This window comes from Castor canadensis, chromosome 7, assembly GCF_047511655.1.
Source record: "Castor canadensis chromosome 7, mCasCan1.hap1v2, whole genome shotgun sequence".
Classification (NCBI taxonomy): domain Eukaryota; kingdom Metazoa; phylum Chordata; class Mammalia; order Rodentia; family Castoridae; genus Castor; species Castor canadensis.
In genome coordinates, this window is record NC_133392.1 from 139,987,739 (window position 1) to 140,000,169 (window position 12,431).

The 12,431-nt window shown below is 49.7% G+C and overlaps 1 long non-coding RNA gene across 1 annotated transcript; it reads right to left on the reverse strand.

The window, feature by feature from the left end:
* Nucleotides 1–1,451: 1,451 nt before the first annotated feature.
* Nucleotides 1,452–11,583, reverse strand: LOC141424991 (uncharacterized). Its single transcript, XR_012450000.1, has 3 exons — nucleotides 10,419–11,583; nucleotides 2,951–3,106; nucleotides 1,452–1,869 (listed from the first exon to the last, which is right to left on the reverse strand). It is a non-coding gene; the product is annotated as an uncharacterized lncRNA (long non-coding RNA).
* Nucleotides 11,584–12,431: the final 848 nt, after the last annotated feature.

Here is a 12,431-nt window from a genome sequence, read left to right on the forward strand (position 1 = left end):
TTCCATCTAGGTCAAGCAGTCTGCTTCTTTGAAGAACTTCAATTCACAATGCCATCATTATGTATTTGACAATTTGTTTTAAAAATGAAAAGACACATGTCTTTCATTCAGATATCTTTCAAATATTGAGATTGTAATAAGAAGTCACTGGCAGAGTGGCTCAAGTGGTAGAGCACCTGCCTAGCAAGAGTGAGGCCTTGAGTTCAAATCCCAGTACCACCAAATAAATAAATTTTTAAAAATATGGAGTGGCTCAAGCTGTAGAGCACCTGCTTTACAAGCATGAAGCCCTGAGTTCAACCCCTGCCCCCCCCAAAAAAAACGAAGTCACCTCTGCTTCTCCAGGCTGTAGCATCCTGGGACTCCAGGGTTGTCTGTGAATCCCTGTCCATGTGACACTGCAGCTTTTTTTTTTTCTACTGGGTCTTCACATCAACAACTCACAGAACTTTTACTCTTTAGCAAACAGCCTGAGTTCAAATCCTGATGCCATTTTTTTTTTCAAAGACAAAGTCTTACTCTGTAGCCGAGGCTGGACTACAACTCACCATCCTCCTGCCTCAGTCTCCCAAATGCTCAGATTACAGGCCGCCACACCCAGCTCCTTGCTCCTTTCTTACTAGCTGTGTGATCTTGGGCAAGTGACTTGGCTTTCCTGTGGCTTCAGTTTCCACGTATGTAAAAGGACAGTGCCCATCCCATGGGGCATTGAAGATCAAATGAGTTAGGGAAGAGGGCAATGCCTGTCCCTCCAGGTGCTTTTCGTACTTTGCATGCCTGCCTGCAGGAGAGCAGGTGAGAATGAGATGCCAATACATGGGTAGGTGCTATAGGTCTAACACTATAAATTCTATTATTCCCCTGAGCCAGCAGGCAGGCTAGTGGGAGGGACCTGACTGCTAGATCTGGGAGGGTCTGGTCCCATGAGACATATGGCTCTGAAGTGGACAGGACACACAACTTGGTGGCAGAGCCGTGACTCAACTATGTCTTCCTGCCAACCCTGCCCCCATGCCACACTGCTGCGGCCACCATCACTGCTCTGAACCACAGCAATTCTGTCACTCTCGGGAACCCAGCACCCACAGCTCCCTCTCTGCCCCAGCCCCTAGTCTTTCTGCCGGTCACCAATGAGAAAGGGTTGAAGAATGCCATCACACTTTTCCCTCATTGTACAGATAGGGAAACTGAGACCCAGGGAGATGCAGCAGTCACTCTGACACTTAGCCAGGTGGCACCAGGAGCCTCACAACTCCAAATCTCATGCCTCTCTTCCCATCCCCCTGCTCAGGACTCCAATCTCTGCTAAGCACCCATAGGCAGTGGAATCTGAGGGCTTTCTCTGTCCCCCTCCAGCCCACACACCCAGGGTAGGGGCATTATCATAAGTGGGTGGCACTGGCTCCCAAGCCCCACCCTCCCTGGCCCCCAAGGAATCTTGAAACTGGCCTCCCCAGGCCTGGGGCCACCCAAGGAGGTTCCAGGCCCCTAAATAGCTTCCAAGGGCAGTCCCCTTTTATTTAATCCCTGGAACTTCCATCTAAGAATTTGTTTGAAGACAGGACTCCGTGGTGTTAAAATAGCTACCTCCAAAAAAGCCTACTCAATACTCAGATGGGGAGAGGGTTCCAGAGGGCAAGTGGTTTGTCCAAGGTCATATAGAAAGGTGATGAGACAGTCCTGCCTGGGACCCAGTCTCCTACCTCCCAGTTGTCTTTCTTTCCCCCAAGGCCACATTTCAGATCTTCCCCAAAGCAGGATGAGGACCAGGGAAGGGTCACTTCCCGAAGGCCCCATGGGAGCTGAGTCTGGGGTTCATCCACAAACTCTGAAGACATGTCTGTTTTCAGTGGGGGCTTACGCTGTGCCCTAGGAATGGGAGGAGAGATGAATAAGGCATAGGGCCTCCATCAGTGAGCTTCTCAGCTGGGCCTGAGCGTGGGTTTCCCCCAAAAGTAACTCTAGACACTCCACCCCATGTCAAGGTAAAATAATGACTGATTTAAAGGAAATAATATAGCTTATTCAGAGCCAAATATGAGTGACCATGACTCAGGTACATGGATTCAAATTACCCTGAATAATATGTTCGACCTTGAAAGAGTTTACATGATGTTTTGGTTTGGTTTTGGTGGGACTGCATTATTTCACACTTGAAATCACTCTATCACTTGCGCCACAATTCCAGTCCATTTTGCTCTGGTTATTTTGGAGATGGGGGAGGGTCTCACCAACTATTTTCCTGGGCTGGCCTGGAGCCATATCCTCCCAATCTCAGCCTCCTAAATAACCAGGATTACAGGGTTGAGCCACTGTTTTGTTTCCAGAAACAAAAGAAAGTCATGAGTCAATTCATTTACCAATCACATGGGCAGGTATATCAGGCAGACCTGCTGCAGCAAGGCGGTGGGGGGGGGGGGGAATCCCTTCCAAGTGTCTCAGACTTTATTTTATAGCATTCTTAGTTTAAGCTGGTGGAGGGGAGAGGTCTGCAAAGCTTTTGTGTTAAAGCTTTGAGAGGTTTATCTACTAGTCAAGAGAATATTAGGTCACACACAAAAGTTAGGATAATTTGCTATTAAGGGGCCTCTTAAGACAGCCCAAGGTAATTTTGGCTCTGAACCTACCACATTCCATGTAGCCCACCAAGGTCTCAAGTCTGCAGGAGCTGTAACTCAGGTGCATCTTCTTCAGAGAGCTTCAGGTCACCTGTTTCACTATAAGCTTTTCACTGCCCTCCCCACCCCTCACCCCCCACACCCTATGAATCCTCAATCTTATCTCTCTGCCTTTTCCCTGAGGTCACAATTCTCTCTCCTCTTTCTTCTTACCTAATCTCCCAGGGATTTTCCACTCCCACTCCCACTATTCTTATCTCATCTGTGAGGTGTTACAATCTATAGCCTGGGGAAAGGAGTTTAGGTAAAAGGAGAAAGAAGGCAGGACTCACAGGTATGGCTCACAGGACCAAACTCCGAAGCTTCTCTTTCCCAGGAGGGGGCGCACTGCCAACAGCAGCAGATGGACAACATCTTCCAAGGTGATCAATCCTGCAGGGAGCAACTCAATTCCAGAGCCAAGACTGACATCTCATCTTCACAATCACCTGCCAGGAAAACAAGGTTAAGCAGTTCCCAACTTCCAGATGGGAAGACTTAGTCCAGAGACTGACAGTGGAGGCTGAAGGCCTGGGGCTACTCAGCAATTGTGAGTCTAAACTGTGGTTCAGGTAACCTGAACTTCTAACTATCTGCCCCAGGACTTCCTGCCTGAGGTTCTGGGAGGTCTGCTGTGCTGTGAACAGGACAGAGGAAGGGTCTCCAGGCTGGGCTGCCTCTGAACCTGTTGTATCAAGCTTTAGGCCACCCATTCTTAGAATCCTACCCCCAATCCTGCTCCTGGCATTCTGCATCTCTGCTAAACTGTGGGTGTGAGGGAAGAGCTGAAGGGTGCAGTTCATAGGCCTGGTGGCACCAGCCAGATGTGCACACCATGTGGGTGTCTCAAATCTACCTGGGGTGTGTTGGTTCACACCCCAAGTTGCCCTTAGATGAGACATCTGAGGCACAGAGAAAGTGGTAAAGCTGGACTTAAACTCAGGAAATGTGGTTTCAGAGTGAGACTTTGAAGTACTGTGCTAAAGACCTCCAGGCTCCTGATGTCCCACTCTCGTTTTTCTGAAAAACAGCACAGAATAATGACCATATTCCCCAGTCTCACTGGCAGCTAAATGTGAATGTGTGGCTAGGGTGTGGTCAAGAGAGATGTGCTCAGCTGCCACCTACCGTTCCCCTTCCTGCTGGCTCATGTGGGTGTAGATGCAATGCGCTCTCCTGGACCACCAGTCCACACAGCTGCCATAACTCCTAACTGGTCTCCCACCCAGCCCCACACAATGGCCAGAGCATCTTCATATGGTAAGAGGTGGATCATGGAGCCCCCCTGCCCAAACCCTCAGCACCTCTTGACTGCCTTCCAAAGAAAGACCAGGCTGGGGACGTGGTACAGTGCCTGCCTGAAAGTGTGAAGCCCTGATTTACCACTTGCCATTTTTATCCTCTGCTTTCACCCAGGCAATTATCAGGAAAAGCTCATCTTTTTTCACCAAGTCCTTCCTCCTCTGCCTTCCCAATTACTCTCCCAACACCAAGCATACTCCTATACATACTTCAAGACCCAGCCCAAAGAGTGCCTCCTGGGAGGGTGAGCGGCTTCCTCCTTTGGTCTTCCCTGGCAGGTCTGTAACCAGTCTTGTGAAGGCTTGTAGATATGGTTACCTCTCCTAGCTCATGAGATGACCAAGTCTAGGTCATCTGTTGGCCATTGTACCCAGTTTGGGACCAAGCAACCAAGACAATGGGCAGTCAAGTTAAGCAAGTGACTGAGAGAGAGAAAGACAGAGAAAGAGACTCTGTGTGTGTGTGTGTGTGTGTGTGTGTGTGTGTGTGTGTGTGTGTGTGACCTGACCTGGCTGGAGGCCCAGACCAAGGAGACAGGGAGAACATCTAGAATTTAGAAATAGCCCCAGACCAGGCCTGGTGCCCAGATAAACTGAAGCTATGTGACAGGGCAGGTCCCAGCATGGGCAGGTGGAGACTGAAGTGTGAGTCAGGTGGGCTGTGGCCCTGCTGCCTGTGGGACTGTTAGCCAAAGTAGTTGGGCCCTTCCTGTCTTTTGGCAGGCAGTCCTGACACAGACCTCAGTGACCCTCAGTGAACAGTGAGTATTTTGGGCTGGAGCTGAGTATCACTTGCTCTCTTGGCTCCACTTGTAGGGCAAAGGGGAACCTGCCAGTCTTATGAAGGGGCAGGCTTAAGACAGGACACTGGAAAAATTTGTCCTCTCTCTACTCTGCTCCATGTCACCCTCTTCCCCACTTGGAAATTCCCTTCCTGAATCATGGGCTGGCAAAGCTTGAAGGATGAAGGGATCACTGGCCTGAGCCCCATCATGGAGTTGTGAAGAGTCAGGCCCAAGGTCACAGTGCCAGGAAGGAGAAAGACTGGCACATGGAAAGGGGTGCAGAAGCACTGCAGCCTCTAGACCAATCACTCAGTCCAAAGCCTGGCTCTTGCCTGAAAACTGGGGATAGGAACCACAATACCTGCACCACTAAGTTATTGCCAGGGTCACAGGAATTGAAGAGTCCAGCACTTAGTAATGGCTGCATTGATGCTAGCTATCATGGCGAGAGGAGAAATTCCTGCAGGAGTGCCAGTCCTGGTCACTCCCTAGTCCATCCAGTCCTTCTGAAAATGGCCTCCTTCCTCCTACCTATTGTTGTTGTTTACTACCGAGAACAAGCATGATATCCCCCGCACACCTTCAGACACCCCTGGATCCCAGACCCCTGGAAAAGTCCAAGCCAGACCTATGGTCTTGGCTCTGTACCTGCTTCCTGGAACACATCTGGCCCTAGACTCCTGAGAACAAAGTCCTTTCCCTGCCAACCCCTTGACAGCTCTCTTCACCCAGAAACACACAGTGGTCATTTGTTCTCACCACCAGGCTCATCACGCCTTCTGGAACTTCCTGGATCCTTCTAAAATTTGGGGCAGGCTGTTTCTGAACAGAATGCACTCTGAGCATTGGTGCCAGGAGAAGAGGCAGAATATCAAGGGATGGAGGCCAGGCTACCTGGCCCAGGGGAAGGACACAGGTATTGATCTGTAAAGCATTACATTTACCTTTCTAATTATACTTCACCTAATCCAACATTAGAGGTTATTTAGATTTTTGCAGAAGCAATTTTTTCATTTGTGAGAGGAGGAAACTGTAGTTTGGGGTGGGAGGAACTGGGGTCAGCCCCAATTCTGGGACTTGGTTTCATTACTTCCTGGGAACAGCCCTGTCTTCAAAGAAAGCTGCCTTTGAGATCCAGGCTACAGGGAGCATCCAGAAGGCCAAATGTCAACTGGGAGAACTTGGGACCCCACCACACACTGGAAATAACCCAGTGTCCTGGCCCTGGGAGATGGAGTGAGACGCAGCTCAGGAGACAGGATCCTCTGGCAAGAGGAAAGTTGAGAGTAGTTGCGGGGAAGGACAGAATTTTCAAACAGAGAGAATACTGAGGGGGACAAGTGACTGTCTTTGCTCTGGAGAGACTGATCTTCCACTATCCAAACTCTTGCCAGACACTGTGCACAGCAGAGAGCAGCACAGACCCATCCAACCCCAGAAGGGCCAGACTTGGAAATAAATGGCTTGCATCAAAGCAGAAGTGCCACGGTAGGGGAAAAGGGGCTCCCCAGAGACAGGACTTAAAATTAAGCAGAAAAGGAATAGTAGTAATTACATGATACCAGGGGGTAGGCAGGAAGAGCCAAGAAATGGGGCTTGTGCCATGTGGCAGGAAAATGACCTTTGCACGGCATTCCCCAAGAGTCCTATCTTGTACTCTGAGTCCTTGGGAGGCCAGCTAGTTGGAGATCCTGGTGTTTTTTACAGATGAATAAACTGAGATCCAGGGAGATCATGCCTTGCAGAGGGCACCAGCTGGTATATAAGTAACAGAGGCAGGACTGGAACTCAGGTGAGTTTCACTCCAGGGTCCCTAAAGCTATAGAGGTTCACTCACTTCTCACTCATTCATTCATTCAATATACATAAACCCTACCATCTGCCAAGTACTCTTCTTGGAACAGGATTTCAGTAATAACTTAGACCGACAAAACAGAGGAGAGCAGGTCAGAGTGTGGGCTTTATTCTGTCAGCCACAGTCAGAAGGACTGGTTTCTGGGAAGGCAGAGTGCCCCCCCTACCTGGGCCGCCCCTCTCCCAGGCAAAAAAGGGACATTGTTCTTCTTCTAGTGAGCATCTGCCCTAGGCAGCAGTTTCTCAGAAGCAAACTGGTGTTAGTACACCCATACCTGCTCCCATCATTTGTCCTCTCACACACAGTCTTAGAAATCTGTTTTTGTTTTTGAGAGGAAGTAGGTTCTGTAGGCAACCTCTCTTCTGCTTCTCAATCCTCCTCAAATTTCTCCAAGGCAAGGAGGTCAGAACCTTCTTCAGATGCTGGGCACTGGTGGCTCACATCTGTAATCCTAGCTACTGAGGAAACAGAGATCAGGATGATCAAGGTTCAAAGCCAGCCTGGGCAAATAGTGCGCAAGACCCTATCTCAGAAATACCCATCACATAAAAAGGGCTGGTGGAGTGGCTCAAAGGCCTTGAGTTCAAGCCCCAGTGCTGCCAAAAAAAAAAAAAAAGCTTCAGAAAACTATCTTGTCACAATCCCTCCTGTTTGTACGTATATCATATATGTATGTATATCATTATATGTATGAACTCATATAATAAATAAATATATCATGTACCATATGCAAGTATGTGCATGGATGTATATATGCTGCACTACTGCTATTCCATAATCTTGAACAATGGAGACAAGTTTCTCCTCTATTTTATTTATTTATTTATTTTGTGGTACTGGTGCTTGAACTCAGGGCCTCGTGCTTGCTAGGCAGGTGCAGGTCTTAAGTCACTCCATCAGCCCCTTTTTTTGTTGGGTAATTTTGAGATAGGGTCTTACAAACTACTTGCTCAGGCTGGCCTCTGCCTCCTGAGCAGAGTAGGATTACAGGCATGAGCCTGGCTTCCAGAACTCTTGGGGAACAAAGAAGCAGATTTCCTAGTGGTAGAAGAAACATTCCCCTGCACTCGCTGTGGCTGCAGTCACCCTGAGCTGTGTGCTGTGCCCTTAGGAGGCAGGGGCAGTGGCTCTCCTGTTTACCCAGGGTCCCCATTGAGCACAGCACAGTGCCTGGCCATGGGAGGTACTCAAGTAAGGTTAGTAGAATGGACAAATTACTTAAAGAGAGAGCAAGGGAGAAGGGCTGGGGATGTAGCCTAGCAAGCTTAAGGCATTGAGTTCAAACAGTAAGGCCAAGAGAGCAAGGGAGAGATGAGAAAACTTCTCTGCAGTATCTGAAGGCTGCTCCATGACCTCAGTAGAAATTGTCATAGATCCTTTCCTTCTAACTTGGCCCATTCACCTGTCCTAGGAAGGAGACTTGGAAGAGAGAAAGAGAAAGGAATTACTGTTCATTGAATATATTAGTGTGTGTTAGGCTTCCCAGTTATTCTCTTATGCTTGTTCTCTCTCTTTTGTTTGTTGTGTTTTTTTGCTTTTGTTGGTACTGGGTTTTGAACTCAGGGCTTCCCACTTGCAAAGCAGGCTCTCTACCACTCGAGCCACACCTCCAGCCCATTTTGCTCTGGTTATTTTGGAGAAGGAATCTCGAGAACTACTTGCCTAGGCTGGCCTCAAACCTGTGATCCTACTGGTCTCATACAGGTGTGAGCCTCTGGCGCCCAGCTTATCTCTGTCTGTGTTTTGGTGGGGCTGGAGATGGAACCCAGGGCCTCACACATGCTAGTTACGCAAGCACTGTACTGTTAAGCTACACCCCAGCCCCATTTAGTCTTTCTTTGAATCCTGTGAAGCTGATGACTTCCTCCATTGATAGGAAAGGGGACATGGGGGTGAGGGGGAGGCTTGTTCCAGGGGTCTAGTTAGTAGGCTTGGAGCACAGGCCTTTCCAAATGGAACCCACCATGCACCAAGGGAGGGGTATGGAGGAAAGGGGAAAAGAATCATCTAAGAATTGATGATTCCATGACAGGCAGAGGCAGAGTGCCCTGCTGGCTGCCATTACCAGCAAAAGAGAAAAGCTTCCAAACTCCCAGTTATAGGTATTTGCGGGGAGGAGGGGGTCAGCATCCACTGGCTCAGCTCCACCCAGCTCATCTTCTTTGGCCACTATCTGTAGGCGCTCTCCCATGCTAGTAGCTCATTTCTTGGCGGAGGCATTCAGATGTCAGGGAGGGCCCAGGAAACAACTGAACATGCTGAGCAGACCTCCCTTCCCTCCCCCCTCCAGATGGCCCCATGGATCAGCCGGTGCTGCTGGCCCATCTCATTGGTTCCCTTCTGGTTACTCATCTCTCCTCTTCTCCATCTTCCAATCCTGTGGTTGCCATGGAAACAGAACAGTGACATCACCACAGGGTGAGGACTGGGGAGATTTTGCTCTTGACAGGCACTAGTTCTGCTGTCTGCCAGATGTTACAGCCACATCTAGATCTGCCAAGGGCAAGAAGAGCAGGAAAAGGGACAGGGCTCACTCCCTATCCCAAGGTACTGAGCTAACAGGGCAAGGTACTCACAGGGATGGGGGAGAACTGCATTCTCAGAAGAGAGGATGGGAGTTGGTCTGGGGTTTGTCTAGTTTTCAAAATCCCATGCTTGCCAGGCATGTTAGTGCACATCTGTAATCCCAGCACTTAGAAGGTGGAAGATTTCCAGTTTGAGGCCAGCCTGGGCTGTATAGTGAGACCTTGTCTCAAAACCAAGCCAAAACAAACAAACAACAATAGCAACAAAGCAATAGCAGCAAGAGAGCAACAGTGAGTCATTACTAAGTGAACCATATGCAGCATTTTAAATGTATTATCTCAGGCGATCCCCAAGTACCCCATCTCAAAGCTGAAACTGAGACTCAGAGTGGCTAAAATGAATTGCTCAAGGCCACAAAGCTAATACCCAGTGAAATCAGGATTGGAACACAGATCTTTCTGCCCAGCCCAGCCACATCTCTCCATCACTGAATCTTGTAGGAAGACAGCTCTGGTCCCTGGGTCTTTTGCCATTTGCTCCTTGAGAGAGGAGACCCTGTGTCTAAAGACTATGACCTTGAACTGGAAACCATCTTCCTCCCTCTCCCCTGGTACCTGCTCTGGCGGTGAAGTCACCAGGGCTTCATGCCCAGCCCTAAGGCCTGTCCCTGTAGTTTTGGCAGAAATGGGCCTCTCAGTTCTGGCAACTGGACTGTCCAAAGGAGTCAAGACCTCAGGGGTAGGAAGTGAGAGGACTCTTCCTTACTGGCCTCCTTCCGAGAACCATAGGGAAGAGAGGAAGGGACCTTTACACGGACAAACAAGAGGCCCAGGAAGAAGGGCTTGCTATACAAGTGTGTGGCAGAGCTGTCCTGGCCCCCGCCAGCTCTAGTGCTGACTGCCCCATGTCTACCCTGGACACCTTTCTGCGGGCTGAAGTTCAGTCCACACCACTCCCTCAGGCATGGGGCCATAGGGTCAGGAATTCCTTTGCACCTCTCCTCCTCTGAGTTCCCAAGTCAGGCCAGGCTTCCTAGAGTCACCACACTAGTGTGTGACTGCTCCTTGTATAACAAGTACTTAGAAAATGCTTTTGCTGAAAAGCACTGACTCCTCTTTGGGCCCACAAGATACTAAAAGCAGAAAGAAAGCCTGGTATCCCTGCCTTCATTTTGTCTCTATCTCCTTTGTCATAAGATTTTGGGTCAGACTCCTGCTTAACTCTGCACGTAGGCATGTTAATCGCTCAGGACCATCTGTCTAAAAACTGGTGACACCTAACCTATCACACCTACCTTCAAGGCTGAAGACACAAGATAAGAATAACAGAGGCATCTTGCTGTCAGCTTTCACAATGTCTCCTATTCCAGACCCCAACGGGCACCTGAAAGTCTCCAGTTACTGTCCTAAGGGCCGGTGACCTTGGATTCCAGGAAAAGCAGAGATTTGCAGACAGATCACCCCACAATGAAAACACCCCCACGCAGGAGCAATCATGTCACAGGAACTGGGTTGTCACCTCATGCACTAAGGACTTCTTTGGGTCACCTTGCAGAACCAGAACTGAGATAATGATCAACCAGCCACACTTTGACCAAGATTACTTAACTATGCGTACCTCTTACCCCCTCCCCCAATTTTTCCTCCATTTAAAACTAAGGCCCATGCTAGTTAGTTAGTACCCCATTTAGGGGCTGAACTGCTTACTTTCTGCCTTCCCAGAATGGTTATTTTGATTAAACACCTTTCCTACCTTTCGCCATTACTTCTGTTTGCTTTCTTTGGGGCAAGTGGCTGGACCTGAACCCACAGAGTAAGACCTCTGGTTTGGGCTCCAGTTATGCCTGGAGGTGAGCTGGCTGAGTGTGTGTCTTGTTCCCTGTAGTCTCTCTCCAGAGCAGGGTGAGTACAAAGGAGGTGCTTTGTTTTATTATATTCACGTATTTTATTTTTAGACAGGATCTCACTATGTATCTCAGGCCAACATCCAACTCTCCATCCTCCTGCCTCAGCCTCTCCAGTACTGTAGGTGCTTTAATAACTGATGAATTAAGCTGGGTGTGGTGGCATTCTCCTGTAATCCCAGCACTCAGACGCAGGAGGCTGAGAGAGTTTTTGTTTTTCCAGTATGCTGGGGATTGAACTCAGCACCTCCTGCTTGCTACGCAAGCACTCTACCATTTGAGACATGTCCCCAGTACAGGATTGCAAGTCTGAGAACAGCCCAGGCTAGTGATAGTAGACCAGTCTCTCTCTCTCTCTCTCTCTCTCTCCCCCTCTCTCTCACTCACACACACACACACACACACACACACACACACTCACACACACACATTTCAAAAACTGCTGAATTCTTGAATGGGCTCTGTGGAGCTTCGGTTTGTCACCTGTAAAAGGGGATAAAACAGTATCTACTTTATAGAATTTGTTTTAAAAGTTCAATGTGACAGTATACTTAAAGCCCTCTGCATGCTATTCTTGAAAGTGCTCTGTACACTGTAAAACACTGCAGTCAGCTCTTTAAGGAGGTGACAAGTTTGAATGCAGGTTAGTTGGTGGGCAGAAGCCGGAGGAAGGACTTGTAGGAGTGTCGGCACCTATCCGGCAGGTGGGTGAGGTGGCCTGGGGCTTTGAAGAATGGGCTGAATTGACAGATTTCTAAAGGAGGGTGAGGGGAATGACCTGAGCACAAGCTCAGAGACCAGAACGCTTGCAAGGGCGGGTGGGGAGCAGAACCGCTGAAGGAGGGGCACCAGCAGGAGACATTCCGAAGGGAGGGGCAAGCACGTGTGGGGCGGGCACCAGGGAAGGGTCATGCTTTCTCCCAGACCAGGTGAGGACATGGGCTTTGGGCTCTGGAGCGAGCTAGACCAGGCGTGCTGTCTGGGATCCAACTCACTTCCTACTTATCGTGACCTTGTCAGTTCCCCTCTAAGCCTTGGGCTTCTCACTTACAAACGAGGACAAGGATGCCCGAGCCACAAGGGTCAAGCAGAGCTCCCCTAGCTTTCTCTAGTCTCATCTCAGGGAGGGACTGGGCGATGGAAGAGGTCGGTGGCGTGCGTCCTGGCTTGCAGCGGTGCCCCAGCTGCTTCCTTCTCAGGCTCCGGAGGTCGCCCTGAAGCCAGAGAAGGGGACAGGTCCTGCCAGCGTGGGCAGGGACTCCGAGGCCCCGCACCCGCGCTGACGCAGGCAAGCGAGGCGCCACTGGTCCCCTCCTCCCTCGGCGGGCTGGGGGATGGGCATCCAGCCCCTCTGGTGAGCTCTAGCCTTGGGCTTCCTATTTCGGGAGCCGGGTTGTGGGCTGT